Here is a 6,049-nt window from a genome sequence, read left to right as displayed (position 1 = left end):
TGCGTGTCCCTCTCAAAAGGTGTGTACAACAAGGATGACTATGTCAAACTAAAAAGCAAAGACTCAAATCATACAAGACGCTCCAAGCAAAACACATATCATGTGGTGATGAAAATATAGCCTCAAGTAAAGTTACCGATAGACGAAGACGAAAGAGGGGATGCCTTTTGGGGCATCCCCAAGGTTAGGCTCTTGGTTGTCCTTGGGCATCCGTAAGTCTTGCCACTCCTTATTCCATAGTCCATCAAATCCTTACCGAAAACTTGAAAACTTCACAACACAAAACTCAACAGAAAATATCATAAGCTCTGTTAGTATAAGAAAATAAATCACCACTTTTGGTACTGTTGTGAAATCATTATTTATTTATATTGGTGTAATATCTAGTGTATTCCAACTTTTCCACGGTAAATTTTTTTGGGACTATGAGGAGGACATGGTATTGATAATGGTGGTTTGGGGATATTTGGGAATATATAGGCGAAACAATTAGTTCAGGAGGTGCACGGGGGGCCCACAATGGTGGGGGCGTGCCCTACCCCCCCTGGGCGGCACCCTTCGTCCTTGTGCCCGCCTCGTGGCTCCTCCAACTTCATCTCCAAGTCTCCTGGTTGTCTTCTGGTCCAAGAAAAATCATCGTGAAGGTTTTATTCCATTTGGACTCCGTTTGGTATTCCTTTTCTGCGAAACTCAAAAACAGGAACTGCCACTGGGCTCTAGGTTAATAGGTTAGTCCCAGAAATAATATAAAATAGCAAATTAATGCATATAAAACATCGAAAACAGATAATATGATAGCATGGAAAAAATCAAAAATCATAGATACGTTGGAGACGTATCACCACTGTCAAAACAAAATTTGGTTTGTATGAGTGGCTAGTTATGCCTATGGGTTTATCGGAAGCACCCAGTACTTTCATTCATGTTATGCATTATGTGCTTCATCCTTACATTGGTGTGTTTGTTGTGGTCTACTTTGACGATATTCTTGTGTTTAGCAAATCGCTAAAAGATCACTTAAATCATCTTAGGGCCATTTTGTAAACTCTTAGAAAAGAGCGTGTTTATGCCAATATGGAAAAATGCACTTTTGGTGTTAACAAGATTGTTTTCTTGGGCTTTTTTGTGTCTTCCAAGGGTGTTCATGATGCGAAGCATCACAAGGTATCCCCATGGACCTACCTACGTCTCCCACGACACCACTTGGACCAATTACAAGAGCTCGAGCAAGGGCTATCGAAGATAAGGTGAACTCGCTCCTCTCCAAACTACCACTTTCTACACATGAGACATGGCTACTACCTCAAGCGGAGACACTATGTGTGACCAGGTGCTTGGAGGAAAGCCACGGAACAGCTACTCCCAACGGACGAGACGGCGAGGACACCAAGTACAGGGACCAAGAGAAGAAGCTGCCTGAAGCTGACAACCACCAGACGACCGGTACTCTCGAACGTCCGACACTTGGGAGCTCCAGCCAGCCAGTAAAGTCCCAGCTTGCGCACGCTCTAGCTGCCGGATGACCGACGCCGACTGGATGTCCGACACGCTCTAGCCCCTGAATGATCGAGCCCCTCCGGACAACCGGCACTGCCGTCACAGAACCAAAATGTCAGAAGTATGGAGACCACTAGACGAACGATGCCCTGAACGTCCGACGCCGGCCAGAAATCCGACACCGACCATCCCGAGCCAAAATGTCGGACTTCCGACAAGTACGGGACATTCGCGAGCCACTGGACGACCGGTAGCTGTCAGACGTCCGACGCCTATGTGTTGACAGCGTATTGGGAAGAGGCCCATGTACCCCTTCGTCCACTTAGACTATATATACACTACAAAAAAATACACTTTCGTGATGATACGTGTTTGTCATAGTAGGTCGCGTTTTTTGTCATGCATGTACATCCATGATGATTTTATGACAGAATCAAGATAGTCATACCTGTGCTGTCGTAGAAGTGTTCCATGACATTACCAAAATTATCATCACGAAAGTGTCCACTTCCATGACGATAAATCGCGCGTCACAGAAGTGCTTTCGTCAAGGGTGACCGACACGTGGCATCCACCATAATGGAACGCCGTTAAGCTATCGGGTCGGGTTTCGGATCCGATAACCCATTAACAGCCCCGACCAATGGGGATTTTCCACGTGTAAAATCATCATTGGCTGGAGGAAACACATGTCGGCTCATCGTTGGGACATATGTCATCCACTCATTGGACATAAGGCGCCTATGATACGTCGACACGTGGCACGGCCCAACAGAGGTTCTTTCCTGTGAAAAGGCCGGCCCGTTTTACTTGGTCAAAAGGTGGCGGGCCAGCCCATGTAAAACCTGTTAACGGCCTGTTCGCATATAGCCCATTTACACCCCGCTAACCCATGCCCCGTTACGCCCTATCCGAATTAGGCCCAGTAGCATCATCTGGCCCATCCAATATGATTCCATCCCATTTTCACTTCTGGCCCATGTATGGCCCATGACGTATTTTGGCCCATATGAGGCCCTATGTAACTCTTGGCCTATTAACGGCCTGTGGTGAAACTGGCCCTTAATGAACAGTGTATCACTTTACACCCATTAACGGCCCGTGGTGAAACTGGCCCGTAATGAATAGTGTATCACTTTATACCCATTAACGTCCCGTTATTCCATTGGGGCCGTTTCCAGCCCACGTTATGTTTCGGCCTTCTCAGAGCCCATTTATTCTTGGGCTCATTTCCAGCATTCATTTACTTACGTCCCGTTACTATCATTTTCTGCTTGTGGTCCAAATTCAGCCCGTGGTTACAGTCGGCCCGTTTGTGGTCCGTTAATATGTTGGGCCATTTTCATAGCGTCATCAAATACGGCCTATTAACGATGGCCCGTTATGGTCGGCCCATGGACGGACGATTCCAACTCTAGCCTGTTTACGGCCATAATGCGGCCTGTTATTGGCCCATGTTTGGCCAATCGATCATACGGCCCGTATAAGGCCCATTGATGATACGACCCGTAGAAGGCCCATTGTTTCTACGGCCCATAGAAGGCCCATTGTTTCTATGGCCCGTAGAAGGCCCACTATTTCTACGGCCCGTAGAAGGCCCACTGTTTCTACGGCCCGTAGGAGGCCTAGTGTCACTGCAATAAATATTAGCCCATGGTTATTGTGGCCTAGTTTTAAAAAATAGGTTATTGCAGCCACTAGCAAACCGCGGAAAAAGAACTGCACTGACTACAAGCAAACAAATAAACAAGACAACAAGGAATAAATAAGCAAGCAACTTATGCTAGGCTATCACGACTATTACACATATTACATCCACTGGGCATCAAAGTTCGCCACTAGTGCAAATATAGGGAACAAAGCAGCATATAAACGCCGCAGCAAAACAAGTCCAGAACTGAAACCACTTCAGAAGAGTTCAAGAAACAATATCCTGGGTACCCATAATGCTGGCAAGATGCTTAGCAAGTTTATTAACTTTCTCTTGTTTGGCGCTTAAATCCTCCAGCGCTTGCTGTTGCACAAGAAAGTACGCATCTGAATTCTGCAAGGACTTCCTCAGTCCTTCGGCTTCTTGCCGCAGCACAGCTGACTGATGCCTTTCAGCTTGTAGCTGAGACTGAAGAAGCCGAAGTGATTCAGGCAGCGAGTTCGAAGCGCTTGTGCCAGTGGTACTGGCCAGTAACTCGAACACTACATCAACGCAGGACTGTGGGGTTTTCTCACTGTCTACAAGATCATTTTTATCACCTTTCTTGGAGACCAACAGGGTTGTCTCACTATTTTGAACCTTATCTGCATTACTTTCTCTACCATTGCATAGTGGGGTGCTCTTCTCCAATATTATGTTTGCATACTACAAGAGAAACAAGCAGACACATCACAGGTTTAGCTTTTAGTATACGGAACTCATTTTGGTAAACCGGTTCAGTAGTAAGGTGGACATGATAACAACATGAAACAAACATATATCTATGTACTATGGTCATTGTATTGTCCATATGATTCTAGTTTATGTTCCCTAATCAAGATAGAGACACAGTTCAACTCATATATTTTTAAGACACAGCAGCATAGACAGAATATAAGTGTGAGAAACTACACAACATTGGCAGCACTTGTAATGTGCATCACATGAGAACATAACTGTTTATACAACTTAAACTAAAATCAACATAGAGCAAGAAGTTAGAACAGCAATCCAGTTAAAGAAATAGGTTTAAAACATACCTGTTGCGCCATTGGAGTTTCAATTGGATCCTTCAAATTCGAAAGTAGTTGGTATGAGTAAATACAGTGATGCAACAACAAAGGAGTATGGACCATAGCTACGGAATTTGACCTCAGAACAGTTACTCTTCTGCTTTAAACGTGGAGTTTGGGTTAGCTGTGGTGGTCTTCGTGCTTTGGGCACTGCAGTAGCTTTACAAACTGCTCGTGTGGGGGTACTCTGTGGTGGACATGGTGCTTTGTCAACTAGAAGTGGGTTACTATCCGTTGGGGTTGCGGTTAGATGGGTTGTAGCTGGTTCTCTGCCCAATGGTGTAAGTGTGCAATCTGGAAGAGTCTCGATTATGTGTGGTGGGGCTAGTTTGTGGGCCAGTACAACCATGGTTCTATCTGCATCGACGGGTAGCACTGTCTTTTGTGAAGAACAGGTTTTTGCTCCCTTAGATACTGCCATCACCCCCTCCAATTCAAATGGCTGATAAACAAGAAAAGCAATTGAACATACAGACATTGTATGATAGACAGGTGTGGTAATTCACATATATGTTGTCTAACCAAACAGGACAACATGACACAATTTCACATATATGATGCCTAACTAAACAGGATAGCATGACACAGTTTCAGATATATGATGGATAACTTAACAGGATATAATGGCATAATTCAACATATGATGAGTACCTAAATAGGATGACATGACAAAACTATATGATGTCTTTCAAAAATAGGCTGGGATGAAATAATTCACATACATGTTGTCTAAGTATACATGATGGCATGATATAATTGACATAATTGATTCATATACTAAGCACCTGGCACTCGCATGTATGATCTCTAAACTAAGCAGATAGAATTCAATATTGTGCATATGATGTCTAAACTAAGCAATGCAAGACACCATATGCATCATATGAGAAATATAAACATTGCAACTTAGAGCATACACCTCAGGTGGGATATAGGACTGGTCATCTATCTCTGAATCCTCCTCTGAGGAGCTCCCTGTAATCAAGATATATGCTTCAACAGGTACCATTGCCTGCTCTGAAGACCTTGTTTTCACTCCAGATTTTTCCATAACCGGCTCAAATGGCTGATACACATGAAGAGTAGTTCAATATACACAGATTGTCGACAAATGTAATACGTAATGAAAAAAAGATGGCATGAGATAATTCACATATATGATGTGTGGCTCCATGGTGGTGCATAATTCACATATATGATAACTGGCTGAAAAACATGGCATTGCATAATTCACATATCTGATATAGAAAGCAAACAGGAGGTATTCACACAAAGCATGTCTAATCTAAGCAGATGACATGGCAATGCAAGACACCATATGCATGATATGAGCAATATAACCCAGCCAAGTTAGAGCATGCACCTCAGGGGGGGGATACGACTGGTCATCTGTCTCTGAATCCTCCTCTGAGGAGCTATCTGTAACCAGCAAGAAATCTGCATCGACAGGTAGCACTAACTGCTCAGAAGACCTTATTTTCACTCCAGATTTTCCCATGGCCGACTCAAATGGTTGATGCACATGAAGAGTAGATTGATGTATAAACATTGTTGACAAATGGAATACATTATGGAAAAAAATATGGCACGATACAATTCACATATACGATGACTGGCTAAACAGGATGGCATTGCATGATTCACATATATGATGCCCGGCTAAAGAAGATGGCATTACATAATTCCCATATACTCCCTCCATTCCTAAATATTTGTCTTTTTAGAGATTTCAAATGGACTACCACATACGGATGTATATAGACATATTTTAGAGTGTAGATTCACTCAT

The sequence above is a fragment of the Triticum dicoccoides genome, chromosome 2B (genome assembly GCF_002162155.2).
Source record: "Triticum dicoccoides isolate Atlit2015 ecotype Zavitan chromosome 2B, WEW_v2.0, whole genome shotgun sequence".
In the NCBI taxonomy this organism is placed as follows: domain Eukaryota; kingdom Viridiplantae; phylum Streptophyta; class Magnoliopsida; order Poales; family Poaceae; genus Triticum; species Triticum dicoccoides.
The sequence above is the reverse complement of the archived record's forward strand: the minus strand, read 5'-3'. Positions refer to the sequence as shown.